Genomic DNA, 23211 nt, shown 5'->3' with positions numbered 1-23211 from the left:
TTTAATGAGTTCCTCAGTGCCTTTGACAGCCTGAGCCTCCATCCACCTCCACTGCAGGCTACTCTTGTTTGAACTGCAAGCAGGAAGGCCAGGGCCACAGTATCGGGAAGTAATAGTGCCACTGGATTCTGCTCTGGTCAGACCTCACGTGGAGTACTGTGTCCAGTTCTGGGCACCACAATTCAAGAAGGACACTGACAAACTGGAACGTGTCCAGAGGAGGGCAACCAAAATGGTCAAAGGCCTGGAAACGATGCCTAATGAGGAACGGCTAAGGGAGCTGGGCATGTTTAGCCTGGAGAAGAGGAGGTTAAGGGGTGATATGATAGCCATGTTCAAATATATAAAAGGATGTCACATAGAGGAGGGAGAAAGGTTGTTTTCTGCTGCTCCAGAGAAGCGGACACGGAGCAATGGATCCAAACTACAAGAAAGAAGATTCCACCTAAACATTAGGAAGAACTTCCTGACAGTAAGAGCTGTTCGACAGTGGAATTTGCTGCCAAGGAGTGTGGTGGAGTCTCCTTCTTTGGAGGTCTTTAAGCAGAGGCTTGACAACCATATGTCAGGAGTGCTCTGATGGTGTTTCCTGCTTGGCAGGGGGTTGGACTCGATGGCCCTTGTGGTCTCTTCCAACTCTATGATTCTATGATTCTATGACTTGATGGGGACTTGATGGAAAGGGTATCTCCTACACAGGTTCCCAGGAAATGGAGGGGACTAGCAGGAGCTGGCTCCCTCTAGTGGGGACTCCAGGAAAGCCTCTATAAATAACACACCACCAAGGGACCCAGTTAATTCCAGGAACTCAGACATGTGACTCCTTGCCATATTCCCATGTGCTACTCACCCCTCATCTCCTCTGGTCCCCAGGGACACAAAAGTGGTAAACCAGGATGGAAGCATGAGATGGAACCCTTCACTAAGCTCCGCCCCTGAGGTTCAGAGACATTTTTCTCATGTACAGGCGCCCCCCTTAATGTGTGATTGACTTGCGCATGACCATGTACATGCGCGGTGCTAAGAATAAACAAAGAATTCAAATTCAAACCTGGAAATGGTAGGACAGACCTGGAAAGTCCTTGTAACTTGAGAGGAGAGCCTCCCTGGAGACCGGAGAGGACCTCAGTGAGGGTGGAGGAAGCCCCAAAGAGACTGGAGCCACAGTGGGGCTTTATTTACACTGCTCAGCCTCCCTGCCTAACAGCTGATATGCAGGGTAGTGTTGTAGCTGCAGCCACGTTCCTGCACATCGTTCAGCCTTCTGCTAGCCCAAGAGCTTCAATTCTGGTTGTGGATATTTAGGATATTGTATTTTTGGTTTGGATTGAAGAGAGTGCGACAGAGAGGGCATTTAAAGAGTGTTTGGAGGGTGCTCTCCAATTTTCACAATTTCACTTATGCATGTGGGGGCCCCAGAACGTAACTCCTGTGCTGACTTCCGGGTTAGCGCCTCCGGCAATGGTGGATTTCCTCTGACCGGGAGGAATCCGCTTCGTGAAACTAGGGTCTGGACCGCCACGGCGAGGCGGAGACCCACTAAAAACCACAGGCAGGAGAAGCCTGTGGACGTGGGATTCGGCCGGCACCTTTAGCGCCTCCCCTACTCGTGGGGAAACCCGGTTTCGGGGATCTGGAGCGACGTGGGGTGAGCGGTGCGGTGCTTCGAATCGACTGCTCTTTTCACGGAGTGAAGCCGCATTGCTGTTGCCGGAGAGCGCTGACTTTTTCCTGTGGACAATTGGACTTTAAATAACTACCCATGAGTAGAACGGAAAATTGGATTATGAAACATCTTAATTTGGCACCGAAGCTGGAAGGTCTAAACAGGAAGTCCGCCTTCCGTTTTTTGTAAATAGATTGAAGCAAAGACATTGCAAGCTAAAGTCTGGAAAGTCGCTTGTAAAGGACTAAATTTCCATCAGTTAAAACTACCAAACCCCCCTTGGAAGCAGGAGAAGAGGGGGGAGATCTTAGACTGTTTAAACCTGCAGGAGAGAGAGTAAAGAAAGGTAAATTTCCACCGTCTTGAACCTGGGAACGGGGTGTCAGAGTCAGACGCTTTGGGGAAGTTCATCGACTGTGAAGAAAATGCTTTTTTGACAGATAGTTAAAAAAGAGAAACATATTGATTCCAATATTTCCTTTTGCACTTAAAAGGAACAAAATATCTGAAAAACGAAAGGAATTTTGTTGCCAGAACTGCTTTTAAAAGACGGATACAAACAGAAATTGTTTCCTCTAGAGGGAGCTTGTGAAACTGTTGCTGGAGTCGATCTGGGGAATTCTACAGCTGTGGAGATTAAAGATTGTGAGAACCAGACATTTGACCTTGAATAAGAATGTGCCCAGAAGAAGTTTTAGTGCTTGCTTTTTGCAAGACAAGTGCTTTACTGGAACAGCTACATGAGAAGATGGATTTGACGACTGTTGCAGTTAGCAATTTTGGACAAACAGTGAATACCTATATAGAAACCACGCAAGAACCAATCCAGGAATTTGCTTTGACAGGGCAAGTTGTGCAGAAGACAAAGGAGGAGGTGGTGGTTGAACCTCAAGTAACAGAAATGGAGAGAGCCGTGGCCTTGCAGGAACATAAGTTGTTGTCTCTGACGACTGAACCTGGAGAAAGTCAGATTTGGAGAGATGGAGTACTGTTTGGTTTGGAGATGGGAAGCTGGATAGACCCGCCTATGCAGGGATGTTTTGACTTTTGGGATCTGGTTTTGGGCCAGGGGGAGTTTGGAGTTGTGGGGGCCCTTAACCTTGGAGGGACTTTGAAATATGCCATCAAATATCTTTTGGATTTCAGTGTTGACTATGGAGAATGGGCTGACCTGTCGAGAAGGGATAAAGATACTGTCAAGTTGGAGTCTCCCCAAGATCTACCCCTTAGTGAGAAAGGAAGGAAATTAAGAATAAGATCAGCAGAAGATAAAGTAAAGTGCAGTTATAAATATGAAGAAGACCTGCAGAAGGGACATAGAAAAGGTTTAAGAGCCTCAGATAGAAGATCACCAGGTTGATGGACTAGATGGAAGGGATAGAAAGGACTGACAAAACCCGAGACCAGGAAGAAGAGACGATGGATGAAGATTAGAAGAAAGTTTAAAAATTCATTTAGAGAATTTTTGTAAAATTAATGAGTGTTAGAAAAATGTTGGAATGAAACTATTTGGCTTTAGTAGAAATGCTTTAAGGAATTATGTATAAATAAGTTTTAAGTTTTAAGCTTTAGGGCTTTTTATGGTAAGATAAGGTTAAATAACTTAAGGTAATTTAATGACAGAATATAGTGAAAGATGGAAAGGATTTGCTGAGATAATTAATAACTAGAATACAAAAAAGGGAGGTGTGAGGAGGTCGATGAAACAAGTTAATGAAAGATAAAGATTTGGGAATATTGGATTTGGTTTTTAAATTTTTTGTCTGCTTTTGTTTTTGGATTTGATGTATTGTGTGTTTTGTTTTTTCCCTTTTTTCTTTTTATTGACTTGTATTGCTGAATTCCCTTTTTTTTCTTTTTACTCTGTTTTTTTTTTTTTGATGTATTGTAACTCTTTATTGTCTCTCCCCCCCCCGCTTCTTTTGTAATTGTTAAACTTTTAATAAATACCATTAAAAAAAAACAAAAAACAGAATGCAACTCCTGTGTAAGTTGAGGGACGCCTGTATTTCCAGGATCAGGCCCACCACTGATGAACCAGGATCAAGGCCTCCTATAAGAATGCTCAGTTCGTACTTGGACCAACATCTGTAATGCAAACTTTTAAGTGTGACATCAATCTACACAAGAGAAAATTCCTCTTCTTATTGGCCTTGTAATTTACCTCTTGTATTCTCCGAAGGTGCTGAAATACAGCTACAACTCTAAGCCTTCTCTCCCTCACCCTCAGTATTGCTTTATCAAGCACTTGTGTCTCTTTTCAAGCTCTGTATCTCATTGCAGGGCCCCAGAACGAGGACCACAGCCATGTCTATGTTCCGTCCACAACTGCACCTTTGCCACGGAATAGTTTAGTAGTAATAAACATTGTCGAATGAACAGACACCAGCAAGAAAAGGCAATGGCACAGATCCAATTTTGGTCATATATGAGAACAGGTGCCCCCAAACAAGGCTGCATATTCTTATACATTTAAAAAGACCTACAAATTGCTTAACATTAGAAATACCAAAGTATGTACGAAAAAAATGAACACCCACCACATTTCCACACTGTAATAATTTCACACATTCAGAGATTAGCATTGCGCTTGACCAACAAAACCCCCTGTAATCAGAAAAGTAGTCAGCATGTACCAAAAATAGTATTATTGGATGAAGAATGTTCCACTTAGTAGGTGCCACCACAGTAAAGGCCCTGCTAATTCAAATCCAAAGGAAGAAACTCAGGGCAACACTTTTGAGTTCTTGCCAAACAACCAATACGTTGCAAATACTTCAGTTTGAATGCTGTTTTTAAATACCGTATTTTTCACTCTATAAGACGCACCAGACCACTAGACGCACCTAATTTTTGGAGGAGGAAAACAAGAAGAAAAAAAAATTCTGAATCTCAGAAGCCAGAACAGCAAGAGGGATTGCTGCGCAGTGAAAGCAGCAATCCCTCTTGCTGTTCTGGCTTCTAGGATAGCTGCACAGCCTGCATTTGCTCCATAAGACGCACACACATTTCCCCTTACTTTTTAGGAGGTAAAAAGTGAGTCTTATAGAGCAAAAAATACAGTAATCTCTGTTCAAGTTCACATGCCTCCTCATTCCTTTGTGCGATGTTGTCAATGTGTGTTTTCCCTAGCTCCAGGGCCGTCTCACCCATTAGGCTGGGTAAGGCAGTCGCCTCGGGTAGCAGGTGGGAAGGGCAGCAGATCCAGACTCCAAGGACTTCCTTGGATCCAGACTTCCTACCTCCTGCTCTGCAGCTGCTGTGGGATATGTCTTGTTTCCTCACAAGTCTACTGCTGAATGGCAGAAGTGCACAACACTGGCTCATGCGCCCATCTTTTCCCTTCCCCATATGATGTCCGCCGTTTAAAAAAATCATGAACTGCCTGACTGTTCACTTGTTCATCTATGTACGTATCTCCTTATTAAGAAAACATTTTTTTATATATAAAAAAGTGCAAATTTGTCAACTAATCATCACAATGTATAGCTAGGTTCTCTTTCAAAATTTCAGGACTGCCTCCCCCACCAGAGGTCAATCCTGGAGAGGAAAAGAGACTTTTAGACTTCATTTTTAGAGGGGCCATTCCGAAAGTGGCTCCACTTCTCTAAACATGTTACCTTCTGTCTTCTTCTCTCAATTCGGTTCAACTCATTCAATTTGAAAATTGCTTCCCACAGAAAATAATAATAATAATAATAATCCTGAAGTGAATTACAGCAACGTACAATATTGTTATAGGTTTCGTTTGGGCGGGAAAAACCCCAATAAATCAAGGAATCTTAGAATCTAGCTAATATCTGGGGATTGGAATGGAAAGTGTAGAACTGTGCTGGACAAGGAATCACTGGCAAACCAGCCTAGCTGGGCTACTTAAGAGCAAAGCCATTAGCCCATCAAAGGAAGGATCTCAGGACTGTGAAAAACAGGGAGGGTTGGGCCATGACAGGAAAAAGCGCCATTTTACAGGAAGGCTGGGTTTTGGGGGAGAGGTGTGCTGGGAAGAGGAAGGAGAACAAAGGTCAGACTTGCATGAGCTGCTGTGCAGGTCAGAACTCCACGCAGCAGCTGCAAGTCAGGACCATCTTGGCTGCTGGCTGGGGAGGCTACAACCGAGAGACCGGGAGCCATGCCTGACTGCTGCTTTAGACCCAAGCTTGCTGAAGCTACGAGAGGGGCAACAAGACGCACTCTTGGGGTATAACGTTCTGCACCCCCTCCACTGCAGACTTGCAGGTATAAATGTGTGTTACTGAACCATGTTTCTTAAAGAAACTAGGCTCCATTTTGCTTCAGTCTTCCCCACAGAAGCATAACCCAGGGTGAATGCCCAGAACCCCTGGGATTTCAGGCCGCTTGTGGAGATTGGGATAGCATGTACATATACATAGTAAATATATCCTAAGAAGCCCAAACATACTGAATGTGTTCATCTATAAAAGCCCACCTAATGACAGAAAAATATCATGACTTCCATCCCGTTTCTACTTGATCTTAGCCCGACTTGGGGCAACCCAATGAACTTATAAAGGCCTCTCACTAAATATATTTAAAGCACATTTATAGCACTTTAACAGTCATGGCTTTTCCCAAAGAATCCTGAGAACTGTAGTCTATCCGTCAAAGAGCTAAAGGTAAAGGTAAAGGGACCCCTGACTGTTAGGTCCAGTCGCAGATGACTCTGGGGTTGCGGCGCTCATCTCGCTTTATTGGCCGAGGGAGCCGGCGTACAGCTTCCGGGTCATGTGGCCATCATGACTAAGCCGCTTCTCGCGAAGTAGAGCAGCGCACGGAAACGCCGTTTACCTTCCCACTGGAGCGGTACCTATCTATCTATTTGCACTTTGACATGCTTTCGAACTGCTAGGTTGGCAGGAGTCAAAGAGCTACAGCACCCTTAAAAAAGAAAAGAAAAGTCCCCATGATTCTTTGGAGATAGCCCATGTGGTTTTAAAGGCATGGTGTGGCTGTAGCCCAGCCCTGGAGAACTCAGTTTCTGTTCTGTGGGTAAAAACCTTCAGCAGAACCATATGAGTTAATCCGCTGTCAGTGAAGAACCCAACCCTGTACCTCTTCACCCTTATTCATTTTCGCATTGCAGCGATACGTGATAAATACGCTTCCTAGGAAACGTTCCTTTCAAAAGGGAAGTGTGCTTCTGGGACACTCAAGCAAAGATCTTCCCGCTCTTGAGCACTGCTGTGCGCTCTGAAGTTTGACAGTAATGTGTAGCAGAAGAAGAAACAGAGTCAGCAAAAATATACCCTGGCTCTCTTTCTCTCCCTGCCTTTCCCAGTTTGTTGCTTGAGCTGTTAACTTTCAAAGAGGTCTGCAAATCTTGGGTACCCTTTAAAATCAGGTGGAAAATGTAACCTTCCCCCACAAATAAATGCTTCATACCATTTCTGACCCCGGGACCCCCAGGAAGAAGACAACAGTTATGCATGTTTTCAGTAAGGTCCAGTTTGAAAGAGGGCAGAATGGTCTCTGAAGGATACCAGTCAGTGCTGACATCAAAACTTGCAATTATCTTATGGAGATGTGCAAAAATTTCAAATGGCTCATATCGATTATGAAGAGACATCAGGAAGAGGCGTCATCACTTCCCCCAGAAGCTCTTGTCTAAGTGCCTGTGACAACAGTGTCTCATACCAAACGTAAACAAACTGTGAAAACGGCTCTATGAATTGAACGCTGTATGTATTTTTTTTGTTACACAAGATTTTTTAAAAATAAAAACTAATTAAAAAGAAAAGCTTACTGAGTGTCCAAAATCTTCTAAATGCATGCACACACAAGTTATTTATTGCTAGCTCTGTTCATTCAGTAAAACTCTCATCGATTGCTGTGAACTGTTTTGACCAGACCAGTGTTTTGGTCTGGTGAGGAACTTCCCTATTTGGGTGAATTCTCTTGATTGTTTCTTGCAAACATTTCATGTGGTCGGTCCTTTTCCCTATCCAAATCGAAAATGCTTTCTTTTTCCAGGGTGTTTGTTTTGTTGGCTATAGTTGAACTTCCAAGCAGTGGGGTGGGTTCAGTGCATTGAAACCAAAGTATAATTCTCAGAGAGCAGACCCTCCAAGTGTTCCTATTTTCCACTGACAGTCCCAGATTTACAGAAGCCATCCCAGTTTCTGATTTGATCCCAGAATGTCCCATTTCCCCCTAGGACATCCCTAATTTTACTGGAGAAATGTTGGAGGGTATGGAAGAGGACGTTTCCCAGGGCTTTTTATCAGCCGGAACTCGCCAGAACTCAGGTGGGCAGCATTGCCATTCTAAGAGAACGACGGAAGCGTTCATGGTGAGTTTCGGCATCTCTTTTTCTTGAAAAATAGAAATAGACATTCCTATTTTCACTGGGAAAATGTTGGAAGTATGAGAGAGCAATATGAAAATGTGCAGGCACACAGCACCCTCAGTGCAGTTACACCAACTCTGCCAGCTGAGGGTGAACTCTTATGAAAACACCAAGCTTTTTCTCTTAAGGAAGCTAAACAGGAAAGGAATGAGCTTTGCACAGATTAGCCCTGCCAGCATCAGCACCCATCAACCCCACCAATGGTGATATGGGGGAGGGGAGTGGCTAAATTGGCAAGCAAGCAAGCAAACAAAATCCCCCCTGCTCCACTGATGGAGCTTCCCTTGGATCAAAGAGCCTCCCATTTGTGGAGGGACTGGGTAATTGTTGGCATCTGTCTGTCTCAAGAGAAAATGGAGTGCGGCCTCAGGGATGAAGTCATACCGCATAGTGACTTCTATGGGATGCAGTGCAAGCCTGGACAGTGTATATGGAGGTTCTGGGCTGCCCATAGGAGATTGTCTCATCCATCACTACTGGTCGCAGGCTAATAATATCTGTGATGTCACTACAGCACTTTCCCAACCATGCCTCATTTTTAAAAAAATAAAATGAAGGATGTATGCATATATCAATATATACTTTGCTTTTTTAAAATTGCAGTTTCAAACAGTAAGAAGCCTGCCTGAAGTATGAGGAGAAGGGGACAAATCAAACATCTAAATCAGCATTCAGCTCACTGGTATCTATTGCCCATCCTGCGAATTGCAAGTCTGGACTCATTACACCACAGCTGAAAAACCATTGTGGCTGTTTCTTTAACATGATGCCAGTCTTCACTCTGAGCTTTTATCAGGCATTTTTCTGCACCCCTTTCAAACATATATTTGCAGAGATAAAGGCCAGAAATCTGATTTTTTTAAAAAATAAAAAAGCAAACAAAAAACCGAACCTGAGATCCTTCAGACCCTGTATTCTAAACATCGATATCTGCATTTGTGCAAAGGGATCCTGGCACTGTGAAGCACGAACAGGCTAGGTTTTAGTGTATCATCCTTGTCTCCTTCCTTTACAGCATTTTTATATCACTGTAGAACAGAATATTGACAGAACAGAGAAAAACACCTCCTACCCTGCAGAGTTGCAATCTATTCTGACTGCATTTTTCAGCTGCTACACATGTGACCTAAAAGCTCAGTTCAGCTCCGTTTATTTGATGCTTTCTGTGCTGCTGGTCTCGCAGGTTGACAATGCTTGCAAGATCCACACTTTTAATTATTTTCTGGTGCAGCAGCCATTGAGTCTGCTTGTTCAATCAATTTAATTTTCAGCGGTTCACTAAGGCTGAAAGTCCTTGTCAGAAGATCTCCCATTTCATTTTACTGTAGGGGTTTCTTTCATTCAGCATTGCCCCACTGCCTTTCCTGGGCACTCTCACATTCCAGGAAAGCAGGCAGAGACCCAAAAACGTCTCGTTTCCATCCTGCCATTCTGTCTTTTGTATTCCCAGGCAGCTTCCCTTCCTTATTTAGCTTCTGCTATTTTGCTTTCAGCGAAGCTAGGCAAACAATTTATCGAAGTGTTTTTGTTTGTTTTTGCCATTTCCCCCCTTGCCTCCAGTCGGTGTTTGCAAAGCATTTAACACTACACTAGGCGGGTTAATTTACTGTACTGGTAAAAAAAGCAGGCTATTTGGAGTGTCTCGCAACACTGACATGTTTTCAGCTTGAAAATCAGATGTCTCCATCCCAAAGGAAAGAACTCTTGCCAAAGCTTTGTTTATACTGCTGCCAGGTGCAAGCTGGCACAACCGTGATAGTGACACATGAACATTAAACAGTTTGAAAAAAGGGATGCTCCAAAATGAAATCCATATCCCACTTTGTCACTAGAGAACCAGGTTTTAAAATATCCTACAATACTGAGTGCAGAAAATCATCCCAGCTTGAGGCCACTTTTTATGGTCTCTTCTTATTGGTTTCTAAGATCCAGCTTCCCTCATTGAACAAGTATTCCTATTGTTCCATGAACCTTGGTAGAAGGACCTCTACGCTGCTGTTTCGGGATAGCAAAATACTTGACGCCAATGCAATTATCCCTGCTGATTATGCATCTCCCAACACGTTTTGAGATAGAGAAGCAAGCCTTCCCAATCTCATGGGTTCCTACTCTCTTTCCTCAATCTTGGTCCCAAGGAGCCTAGAAACCGCTTCTCCAGACAGATTTCCATTCACTTTTCTCCACCCAGCCCCCAACTGTCTTACTGTCATAGCACTTGGGAGTTAAATTCTCTCCTCTCCCTCCTCTCTCAAGTGAAATGAGCCATAAATTTAGGAATTATTCCTACTGTAAATACAATACAGAGCTTCACTTGGTTAGCGCACCAATTCACATGTAAAGAATACAGATACTTTCACATTAAGCTATCTCAAGTCAAAGTCTTAAAACAAGCCCAGCCGTATGGAACTGTACACCATATTAGCGACAGCTTTATTTTGGAAGGCTGCCTGAGGCTGATGGGAGCTGTGGTCTAAACTGTCTGGATGGCACCAGGTTAGCAAAGGCTGGTCGAGACTTTCTGAACCTTACACCACGTGGTTTGGGCTATCACTCCAGTGGAATTTAAACTAGTAGCTTAAGAATGTCTCATACCAGTTCAACACAGCCAGATGGGCAGGGTATAAATAAACTAGCAACAACAACATCATTCAGCAAGCATGTTTTTTCAGCATCTGTAGTTCTTCATTTCGTTCTAGGGACTGGGGTTCTGCATGATATAGCAACCACCATTGCCATATCCTAAAATTCATTTGTTCATATGATTAGCAACTGTATGTTCAAGCATTGTGTTCTCCTTTGCTGTAGTTAGAAATACAAGCTCATAGAACTTGACTTCCCAAGGAGTCCATCAAGTTCCAGGACTGTACTGTTTTTTAGCTGAAGCAGTTCCCCCTGCCTTCCGAAAGGTATCTTACATTGCCTTGCTGCACGGCTGAATGTAGTTTGATTTTCAATGGGTAGCTTACAGGTTTAAATAGTTGTTACGTGATGTTTCCAACAGATATGATGAATTCTTGCACATTGCTTTGGCCATTTTATAGAGAAGTAACCAACAAGTTTTATAAGCAATTTGGTCAATCAAACTTTATACATGCAGTAACCCCATAAATAAAGATGGTGGGGTTAAGAGATGGGGAGCTTTATAGCAGATAAAAATTGGAATTTGGATTTCCCCATACGCAGACCAAACACTAGAGCCACTAAACCATCCAGGCTGCGAGAATTCAGCCGGCCTATTTCATTATGCATGCACAATCACAATGAGGTTGTGCTAAACAAACCAAGAAACAGAAGGTGTGAATAACTAAGGATAACAAGGAAGAAAGAGATATAATGTATAAGTAAGCTTTGAATAATGCAAATATAAAACTTCAAATAATCACAAGATTATTCATGAAATACAGTTCAGCATCTATGGATGAGGATCAACACCTAAAGATTATGGAAAGACAATTCTAAGGTTTATAGGGGCTTGGTGTGTAGACTGGCAATTTCTTGAGATCTTTATCAAGAGTCAATTCATAGGCATAGCTTAAACAAGCCATAAAACAGCAATGAATGTCCTGAGACTTCCAGTTTCCTTGTGGTAATTTGAAACCATTTGATTATATATATTTATAGTCTTGTAACTTGTGGCAGTTCCCTTCTTCTGTTTCTAGCTTTGTTATGCATACATACTGTGTGTGTTATGCTCCCTAAATCCGGAATCCAGAGGATTCAGACTGGGACATATCACAGGTCACCCTATGTAGGAGGAAAGCTAGCTGCCCCCCTTCTGTATGACTTGAGACATGATCATTACATCTTCAAATCCTGGGGGTGAGTCTCCTATAGCTTCTCCTACTCCGTAGCCATGCAGGAGCATTGACTGTAGAATCAGCCCTGGGTCTTTTAAGAGTTAGTAACAGTTCTCCAGTTGGTTGGCACTGGGAAGTCTGGCCCTGGCAGCCTTTCTGAGGCTTCCGTGGACTCTAGTTCTCGCTGAGACAACACCTTTCTACAGCTCAGCTAGTAAAACACACTTGAAACTATCCATGGTCCTGATTGCTTTTCAGTGGCATCTAGCAGCACCATCCGAATCATATCTACTAAGAAGCAACTCCTAATGAATTCAGTAAGGCTCACTCTCAGATAATCATAGTTGGGATTGCAGAGTAAGTCAGATGTAGACCAAGTTGCCTTAATCTGATTTGTCATACTTGGATTCACCTCAGTCTGACAAACTTTGGCCTCAACTTGCTTGACCAATCTGTTTTCTGAGCCATCCTGCTCTGCTTTTTGAATACTGATCACAGTTCCATAACATATATTATGGCAATGGGCTCATCATTTTAGGTGGAGCCCAATCAGGGGCGCGGACTTATAAAAAATATTGGGGGGGCCCGGGAAAGCTCATGAATAATAAATAAGCTCATGAATATGCAGATAAAGTGGCGCCGCCTCCTCGTGAGCGAATAGGGGAGAGCGTGCTGCGCCTATTAATCAGCTCCGAAGGAAATTGGGTGGAGCTTTTGCTCGGGAGGGAGGGCAGGAGGCATGCAGCCCGACCCTGTGCATTTTGGGCTGGGGGAGGGGCGGCGGTGGCGCTCTGCTGGAGGGGCGCCCGAGATTATTGGGGGGCGGAGCCCCCCCCAAACAAATTTTTGAGGGGGCTCGGGCCCCCTCAGGCCCCATGGAGTCGGCGCCTATGAGCCCAATGATTGTTCCACTGCCCCAAGGGGACATGATATTTCTCAATGGAGCTCTGGCAGTGCCCAGAATCTCATTGTTTATTTCACCCAGTACTAAACTAGCGGGCCCATCTATCTTCCTGTTTATGCATACTGCCTTTCTTGTTTTCAGGTAGAAGGAACTACACTTCTATTTGCTGTACTTAAGGAGTGCACTTTATTGCCTCCAAAACCTTGACACCTGCACATCTGTATGCTGCCATGAATGGTGCCATGAATGTCTGAGATAGCAGGCTATGAGAGTAGCAGTCTTATTTGAATAGCTCAGTGGCAGAGTTGGCAGAGTGTCAGACTCAGACAGGAGACAACTGGACTCAAATTTCTGCTCAGCCAGGAAGGAGGGACAGTGTGGTGTGGCACTGAATAGAAGGTAGATTAGGATCTGCTGATACATCGCTGGATGAATTGCAGTAGATACGCAAGAGTTTCCAAGTCATCGCTGTTGAACAATAGCAAAAAAATATTAGAAATAATATTAGAAACACTGTAAAAAAGGGAATAAGGAAATAGGTTTATTTAAAATAAAAGGCAATGTTAAATTTAGAATTGCGGATAGATTAGAAAACGGAAGATTCGCGGATGAGCTGAAGGAAGTCAAAATTACGTATTTGTGATAATATTGAAAATGTATGTTTAAATCTTGTATTGGAAATTGAATAAAAATAATTAAAAAAAATAGCAAAAAATTGAAATATTTCTTAAAATCATAAATTAGTCTGCTGCAATGAAGATACCTTGAAGAATGAATAAATTTTTTGTTTGTTTGAAAGGACAGTGCATTTGGTATTACTATAAATTTCTGGGATGAGCATGTGCTTTGAACCTCATAACTCCCTGTGTCACTGTTCTGTGCCTGGCTGTGGCTGATGGAGATGTCTCAGCAAATAGCCAAGTAGATTTCACAAGCCTGAAGTTTGACCACCACTGGGATAGTCTTGCCGTTCAGATGATGAGACCTACTTTAAAACCCTACTTTAGTCAGCTATGGAACACTGGGCAACTTCAGGCTAGTCACTGAATGGCAGAACACATGCACTGGATGCAGAAGGTCCCAGGATCAACTCTTGGTATATCCAGTTAAAATAATTAGGAAACAAGGAAAGGGAAACACTTTGCTCAAGACCCTGGGGAGCCATTGCAAGCCAAGTGTATCATTTAATTAGTTAGTTGAATTTAGCAGACTCCGTACACAAAAAAAGTCCCACGGCGACTTACAAAAAGTAGACAGTGCTGAATTAGATGGACAGATAACATGGATGATGCAAGTTTCCTGTGTTCTCATATCTTAGCTTAGGTTTCATTTCCACTGGCATGGCTAGAGAACTGCCCTTTTTCCTTTGCACCTGTACTGATTTGATTGCTTAACTGAAAGTGATTGGGTTTTTCCCCAATGACACGCATCATTTAAATCCATTGAACAGCAAATTAACAGAAAGATATCTCCCCCCACAACCCTACAGGCATTAAGAAGAATGAGTCATGGCTTAAAAGCCAAGGACATTGGCCAGAGGAAAAACAAATCCTGATGTGGGACATCATCATCCACCCCCTGCTTGCATGACCAGGGAAAGGGGAACCAAAGGCAACTGTGAACCTGGTGTAGGAGTCCCACTTCCCTGGAACCATGGTGTCAAATTCCTCGATGTGGCCCTGGGTGGCCATGACGTCTGCTGTGTGATCTGCCTTGTGGGTGCAGTCAGTGATTTCAGCTCAGATGAGGCGGTAGTTCCCCAGCAGTGATTCCAGCTTGTGGTAGCTAGCCAGGGCTGCATACCTAGCCTAGCATCCCATCCTCGTCGCCAGTGAAGTGTAGGTAGACTCCCACAAGGGAAGACACAGTGATAATAGCAAGAACCTTTATTGAACTACATAACTGGGAAATGGGGGCAAATCATCTGCTTATATACATTCCTGAAAGCCTGGGCCACTCCCACTCCCAACATGATTGGCTGTCTAAACTTCCAAGCTGAGAATCATGACTCAGAGTTCAAGGGCCAATGGCAGAGGCCCAAATCCTGAAATGTTCTGTGATTGGACATCATGTATCAAATCAGAACACAGGAGCTCAGAATCCTTAGTCCAGACTCAAGCTCAGGCAAACACAGACCACTGAATACATAACAAATACTATCTTCAAAATGCTTATACACCCTATGACTGCAGATGGAACAAGGAAGACAGTTTGTCCCCAGTCTATGGTCAGAAGAAGGAAAAAGGTCTATCCTCCCTCCTATAAATGAAAGGACCATTTATCTAGATTTAATTCATTTATAAAAGTTCTAAATATGCATGCAAGTCATTTCATCTTGGGATGGGATGGGATATAAACAGAACAAAATGATTAAGGAAATAAATGTAATAATTATTTGGGGGGAGACTTTTGATTACTGTAACAGCTATTATTATTATTATTATTATTATTATTATTATTATTATTATTATTATTTCCTCCCAAAGAAGCTCCTCCCAGAAATGGCAAGAAATCTTTTTCCACCTTTCCTCAAATGTGTTAGGAAAACAGTTCTGTCCACCCCACTTCCCCCAAAGTTTCCAGTGCCCTGGACAAAGGTTGCAAATGAAACAAGAATGGAAAAGCAAATGACTGTATTTATACAATCACAAAAAGTGCACAGGCTAACAAGTTGCAGTGATTTGACTGTCTCCCCTCTTGCCAATGACCAGATTCTCTAGGGCGATTTGCAAAAGAAAATCTGAAGATGGGACAGGAGCAAGGATTCATTTGTCATTTGTTTATTAGAAAGTAAAATGCAACATTTAGGATTTTGGGAGAAAAGGCATAAAACATGAATTTTGAATCATTGCCTCAAGAGAAATTGAAAGACTTGGATTTGCAGATGGCAAGATGCTTACTGCAATCTGAAAGGGTCTATGCTATAATGGCAGGAAATAAAGACTATATACACTTTCTTCCTCTGTCCATCTGCCACTGTTATGGTCTTGTGTGGGGGGTGATATTATTCTAATTTGGACTGTTTGCAGGCGGATTTCACTCATTTCTCTGCATTTCTATTTGTCACAAAGAAAGCAGAAGATAGATAGCTAGATAGCTAGACAGATAGATGGAAAAAAAACTACTACTGCTTTTGCTGCTGCGTAATTTAGACAATGAAGCCATTGTACTGAACTGCAACAGCTTTTCTCTGAAGATGATCTCCTGCAGTTGAGCGTAGGATGACTCTTGGGGGCTGAGTGTTTGCAGATGCTGTGGAGTAGACATGAGACATCTCAGCTACCGTAACAGAAGCAGCAGCACCAGCGCAAGGAGGTCAAATCAGAGCAAACATTAGTCATTGCCAACGGAGTCTTAAATACCATTTGACATACCTAATAATTAGCCAGAAAAGGCCACACGAAAAGAGCCAACCTATCACAGACCAGTGCTTTCTCAAGCAGCGTACAACAGTGAGACAGCTCACGCACTCATCTGACCAAAGATCATCTTTGCGTGGTAGAGAATGGGCCTTTGAACAGAACCATTTGTTGTTCTTTCTGTTGCCTCTTCTAATGCTGGGAATGTAATTCTAGGATGCAAATCTCCAACTGCTTGACAGCAGAGATATAGTAACCTGTATGTTTTGCTCATGGGGCCAACAGCAGCTTGGGTAAGGGAGGGATTTTCATCAGCATGGAGGGGAAAAGTTAAACTACCCTTCCCCAGCACTGCAGTCCTGATCAAATTTATGCTCCCCGTCAGCAATCCAGTCGGCTATCTGAGGGAAGAATAATTTGTGGCAGGAGTAGCCTTGAATGGCAGACCCTCCAAGTATCCCTGTTTTACAGGTACAGTCCCGAATTTACAGAAGCTGTCCTGGTTTCTGATCTGATCCCAGATTGTCCTGCTTTTCCTTAGGATGTCCCTATTTTCATCAAAGAAGTGTTGGAGGGTATGGAGTTATGTGATCCCTGTGCCAAAAGGCAAGTAACTATACAGTGGTACCTCGGGTTACATACGCTTCAGGTTACATATGCTTCAGGTTACAGACTCCGCTAACCCAGAAATATTACCTCGGGTTAAGAACTTTGCTTCAGGATGAGAACAGAAATTGTGCTCCGGCGGCGCGGCAGCAGCAGCAGGAGGCCCCATTAGCTAAAGTGGTGCTTCAGGTTAAGAACAGTTTCAGGTTAAGAATGGACCTCCAGAACGAATTAAGTATTTAACCCGAGGTACCACTGTACAACCTTTAGAAGACATCTGAAGACAGCCCTGTATAGGGAATTTTTTTAATGTTTAATGATGTTTTTATATATGTTGAAAACTGTACAGAGTGGTTGGGGCAACCCAGTCAGATGGGCGGGGAATAACAACAACAACAACAACAACAATAATAAAGGAAGTCTGTATTTTCAACATTTGGAGAAACGTTGGAGGGTATGGAATGGATCTTCTTATCCAAAAACAGCAATCAGATTTGGTCTGGGGAGGATGGATGCTTCCAAGGCATTGTGGATGTTCTCTGCCCTACTGCCAATGCCAAGACAGCTAGAATGTGAGTTCACATCAATGTAGAGTGAGAAAGTCTGTTCCTTTGTTACATGACTGATGATCTACATGCAGAAGACAACAGGCGGAAGCCTGAGATTGAAAACATTGTTTTACAAACATGCTTGCAAGCTGCCTTGAATACCTAATAATGGAAAAGGGAGGGGGGGTCTCTTTAAGTACACAAATGGTGGGAGGTCCAATCATGGGTCTCCTGATGTCACGAGTTTGGCTTGAAGGATACACGGGTGAGCTCTTACACCTGTTTTCTAATACAATTGTGCAACTCGATAATTAAATGTGTGTGTTGTATGCGTGTGTAATTTAAAAGAGGAAATCCTGGTTAAATTCTCCCACAGTTGCAGTGAAATTAATGGGTATTAAAAAAATATATTTTTGACTAACATTCCATCAAGCTGTTGGTCAGTGTCTGCACGATACCTTCGAAACGGAGTTATTTCCATTTCCATCTATTAGGAGCAGGGACGGAAGCAGCAATGTCTGTTTCTCTCCTACAATTTTTCAATTATGGTCTCTTTTTCTTTCAGCTGAGTAGTGGTGATGGAGGAAATGAATTTTTTTTTGCCAAGATCACCACAAACCACAGGCTTCATATTTCTTCTCAACAGCAATCTCAGATTTCTGCCATGCCTAATGTTGAAGATGTAGGATATTTCAGTATGGGAGTGGAACACCAAGATAAACAAGTTTAACCAAAAGAAATCACTGAAACGCTTTGGGTGGGATTCCCCCATTGAGACGCATTAGTGCAAGCAAGAGCTTCCATTTGCACAACAAAAATTTACCCCCTCTCCTCCTGTGCCCCTCAATGCCCCACCCCCCCCAAATTGCCTTGGGTGTGTGGGTGTGTCAGGAGAACTTCCAGTTTCCTCCATCTGGCAAGCTGCAATGCTTGCACTTGTATGGTGGTCACCTTAGCACAACACTCTTTATTCCTACTCTTTCTTCAGAAACCAGGAATGTGACAGTGATGGCTGGTGTCCATTGGGACACTGGTAAGGCTGAAGGCATGGAGGCTAACAGTAGGTGGCACCAGAGCCAACGACAGGCAGATTCAGTTAACTCTACAATGGCAACACCAAGTCCAAGGAAGAGGAAGCTGACATCCAGTGCTGTCAACTGGCTGTAAGTAAGAAGGCAGGGCAGGCTGAGGTGCCCGATTCACACAGTCCACTAGAATGTGCTTCTCTTTTTACATGTGAAGGTTGAGCAGAACTAGCCTTCCAGTGATTTCCGAGAGATGACTTTTGATTTACAAGAGTTTTCACTCTGGGAAATAATCTTAAGCTACTGTAGCTTCCGCTCGAGCTAAATTTAGCTTACTAAGAACAAGTGGAAAGCCTTTCTCCACCCCCTCCAGAGGAGGATGAATAGACAGGTCAGCTCTATACCTGCCTTATGCTGGCGGCAGGTAAGGACCTTTCTGTTTTTAGCAGCGTTTGGATTTTTCTTAAGTGGAGTTCAGAATGTTCCACTCGCTGATGTTGAGAGAGGGAGGGGGTCTCTTTTGGGCTCTCTGCCCTTTGTATGGCTTGCCTTCTTTCTTTTATGTTGAGAAGTCTGCCAATATGGGATTTGCAAACGGCTGCCAATATGGGATCTGTGCCGTTTCTGCTGCCAATCTTTAATTTAGCATATGTACAAAGCTAATTTTTGGACCAGATACCGAAGCTTGGCATCCCTGCAGGCGTCAACCAGGTTATTGTGTTTGCGTTGCAACTGAACCAGATACGATAGATTGATAAATAGATAGATGGATAGACAGACAGATATAGGGAGGTGCTTTTCGTTTCACCATATATATATGTGGCCTAAACAAATGCGTGCCACGTCTTAAATCGCCTTTTTCTTATCTCTCTCTACTGTATAGTTCAGCCTATCACATTCCCAGTCTGTGTTGCCTGGAGTATGAGCCAGCGCAGACAATGAAAAACTCCCAACTCCCTACTGAGAACGTCTTGGAACTGAAATGTGAAAATGCTTCCCTCCGAAAAGGATAGCAAGTTTCTTTATAATTTTATTCAAACTATAGAGTTCCAGATAAGAAGTAAGTCTGTTGGTTTTCTAAAAAGAATTTTTAAAAAGAATTTTAAAGAGCGAAAAGGACACATACCGTATTTTTCGCTCTATAAGATGCACCAGACCACAAGACGCACCTAGTTTTTGGAGGAGGAAAACAAGAAAAAAAAATATTCTGAATCTCAGAAGCCAGAACAGCAAGAGGGATTGCTATGCAGTGAAAGCAGCAACCCCCCTTGCTGTTCTGGCTTCTGGGATAGCTGCGCAGCTTGCATTTGCTCCATAAGACGCACACACATTTCCCCTTACTTTTTAGGAGGGAAAAAGAGCAAGAAATACGGTATTTTCATATACAAAACAGAACTTTTTGAATCTCCACCTTTCACTCCAGCTTTCCAACAGGAGCATTTGTGACCCACAAAGAAAGTCCTGCAAGGAATTCTCTAGAATGTACAGAATTTTACCACTGGCTCTACTGTCCAATCAAAATGCATGTGCTTCTTTCCTAGATATAGGCTCACAAAGACTCCAGATAGACATTCCACACATTCCTTTCTTTTTGCAGGCTCCAGAATTTATAGTAGGAGTGTGAACAAGGCAATGGATAAATGATTATGGACTATGGCTGGATCTCTACATGCAGCTGAATGTGGTGGGAATAAATTGGCAGAATAGATTGCACCACTTCTGATTTCAAGTGGAGAACTTCACATTTGCATGTAAAACAAAAAACAACTAACCAATCAACCCTCTCTGCAAACAGAAAATCAATACATTAAAGAGTGGGGATTTAATCCAGTCTTTTGTTGTGCTCATTTTCTATTTGAATTGATTTTTATTTTATTTTTTTGAGAGCAAACCTGAAGACACAAAGTGGTACAGTCCTCAGCACTATGTTACCTCATTTTGAGGTTCTCAGGGCCAAAATGTCAAAGAACATGGCGTCCAAATTTTGTGGCCGCTGTCTGAGCTGAATTTGGACAGAGGGGGCATTTTCAGAGAGAAACTGGATGTGAGGGGAAAGAATTGGACTTGCCCTTCCTTATTGCAGCTTTACTGGTGAAAACACCCTCCTCTGCTCTCATATGCTACCCACCTGCTGCTCAGCAAACCCATTGTTGCAGACCTATAATCGTGGCATATCCATGTCATGGTAAGCCATAAGCCTAGTGAAGTCTGGTCCATTGGGGCAAGTGAGAGTTTGTTTAGACCAGGGGTCAGCAACGTGCAGCACATGGGCTGGATGCGGCCCACGAAGACCGTTTTACCTGAACTGAGCCGCCCACTCGGCGATTTCCCCACGCGCTGCGCTAAACTGGCGCAGTGTGACGCGGGGGCTTGCTGAGCGCCGCGGGAAATTGTGTCTGTGCACGCGCAGATACTGGAAATCATGTTCAGATGCCGAAAATCGCTTCTGTGCAGGTGCGATTTCCTGCGTCTGGGCATGCGCAGAAGCAATTTCCGGTGTCACACTGCGCCAGTCCGGCCCACGGCAATCTCTGTGGCCCATGGCCAGTAAATCTTGCCGACCCCTGTTTTAGACTCTGGGTGAGAACCTGGAGGCTGCAAGGAAGGAAGTGTCAGACGGAAAATGAATTAATACTGATTTATAAATATTAGTAACTTTGTATTAATGCAACATATTTATATGCAACTGTGTATTTTTGCAATATTTTGTTTACGTTGTCTGTTGTTGCTTCTGTTTTTTGTATACTGCAGGATTTCCCAAGCTTGAGTACTCTCTCCAGCTGTTTTTGGACTACAGTTCCAATCACCCTTGACCACTGGTCCTGCTAGCTAGGGATCATGGGAGTTGTAGTCCAAAAACAGCTGGAGACCCAAGTTTGGAAAACCCTGGTATACCACTTACATATATATATAGAGAGAGAGAGAGAGAGAGAGAGAGAGAGAGAGTGTACATTAAGTGGTCCAGAAATTAAATTAAAAAATTAAATAAAAATCAAACCAACCCCACTAAGACCAGACTCTCCTCAACCAGCCCCCACCTGCCTACTTCTTTACTTACAACTAGTTCAGGGAGTTCTATTGGCGGCCAACCGCCTCCTCCTCCTCCTTAGTTTGTGCTGCCCTTATATAACTCAGCAGCAAGGAGCAGGAGGGCAAAACAATGACTTGTGGGCTCTAGATCCACAGCCATTTGCTCTGGCTCCCCCTACTGTTGGCCTCCCTGCCTTCTACCCTATCGGTACCAATGGGCGCCAGCCTCCCCTGCATAAACCTTGTAGCCAAGGCTGGTTCTTGGCTCGCTGGCCATGGTTTGTTAAGAGTGAAAGAACTCACAATCACTGGTTCAGACAAAACACTAAGCATATTATGTGGTAAAGTTCCTCGTTTTCTCCCGCAGTCAGAGAAGCTATAGCGCTCATTAATTTCTGTCTCCATCCTTGAATGTGTCCCGTGGGGTTCCTGGATTCAAATTTATCTCGGTGAAATATGTCCTGGGAACTCAAACATTCTGATCTGCTGTGCATGGAGGGCTGGCATTATTTATCTTGCTGATTCTCCTATATGATGGCTAATTATTGTTCTCTTATTAGAGACGTCTGCTTGGTACTGGCTCGAGATGCCTCGTCTTCGGAGCCTTGGTGCACAAATTATGCCTCAGTCAATAGTTCGGAAGAGGCTGAGTTGTAAGGGATCCATTCACCAAGAGTAACGTTGGGGGTTTCCTGACCGCTTGGTGAGGGTCCTTGGAGAGATCTGGAAAGCCAGAAAGCTTGCTGGGCACACCACCGAGGCAGAATGGCTCAGTCAAATTGTTCGCCTTGCGGGATGTTAAGGGTGAAGACAGGCGTCTTAAGGGTGAAGACAGAAATGTTAAGGGGGAAGACAGATGTGAAGTATTAACTGTGGTGGAAGTGCTTTAGACACACAACTGCTGCCTTCCTGGGCATGTACTCTTTTCAAAAGAATCCCCACACACTTACAGTGCCAATCAGTGTGAGATGGGAGGAGTGGGAAGGAAGGAAGTGGGAGTGATTCACTTGTATACAATAAACCATGATTTCTTGCTCACAAGTGATGTGTGAACATGGCCAGTGCTTAGCTCCACAACAGATACAAAAGCAAATTTAGAGCGCAGTCATTATACCAGCTCCCCCCCCCCCAATCTTTCTGCACGGTGCAGTCAACCTTGGGTTTGTTTAATTTTGTAACGTGTGGTGTTTATTGTTGCATGGAATAACCTCCATGCAAACCTCGCTTCTGACTAAAACAGCAAGATCGTACATCCTCTCTCTCTCTCTCTTTACTTTGGCATAAAGAAAAGGGTTGATTAAAAAAAGAAAGTAAAGGCAATTTTATGCACAAAATGTATTAACGATTTTTTTTTTTAATGCTGTGTTGAGAAGAAGCTGGCCTACTCTCACAGCAGCAAACAGTGAGCCCCATAATGAGAAAGGATTATCGTTCTGCCTGCTCTTGGAGTCTCGCTCCCCAGGCAGCCCAAAGAATGACTGAGTCATGCAGGTGATGCATTCACTGTAATGAGATGGACAAAACCTCAAAACCCACATCTAGGCTTCTAATAGAACTCCTTGTGTACCCATGCCTCTGGCAAAAGAGAAAGGGGGAGGGAGTAGGGGGAAAGAGCAGTAGCAGGAGATGAAAACAAACCCACCCAGTGTCGGGAAAAACCAAATATATATAATATTTATAAAATGGCCTGCTGTTCGTACACACTGCACAGTCATGCAGAAAACCACAGTTTGATTTCCAATCCGAGCCTCTTGTTCCCTGGGCCGGCAGGGCTTGTGAGAACTATGGAAGCAGCACACTGAGCCAGTCCTTGGGGGAGGAAAGTGCCCCATCTCATTCAACAGCTAGCCCTCTGGCTGATTAGTGAAAAGGACTGAAAAGGACTGACAGGCTCTTAAGGGAGCTGTGTCCG

The 23211-nt window shown here is 43.5% G+C and overlaps 1 protein-coding gene and 1 long non-coding RNA gene across 4 annotated transcripts in view; one reads left to right on the top strand and one right to left on the bottom strand.

Annotated features, from left to right (window-relative positions):
• CLYBL (citramalyl-CoA lyase) overlaps positions 1–23211 on the bottom strand; it is a 199266-nt gene that overhangs the window by 44364 nt on the left and 131691 nt on the right. The window lies entirely within an intron of this gene.
• On the top strand, positions 18565–20108 carry LOC308589517. The gene is made up of 3 exons (XR_014009344.1): positions 18565–18693; positions 19153–19329; positions 19874–20108. It is a non-coding gene; the product is annotated as an uncharacterized lncRNA (long non-coding RNA).

Source organism: Podarcis bocagei (genome assembly GCF_964188305.1).
Source record: "Podarcis bocagei genome assembly, chromosome: 6".
Classification (NCBI taxonomy): domain Eukaryota; kingdom Metazoa; phylum Chordata; class Lepidosauria; order Squamata; family Lacertidae; genus Podarcis; species Podarcis bocagei.
The sequence above is the reverse complement of the archived record's forward strand: the minus strand, read 5'-3'. Positions and strand labels throughout refer to the sequence as shown.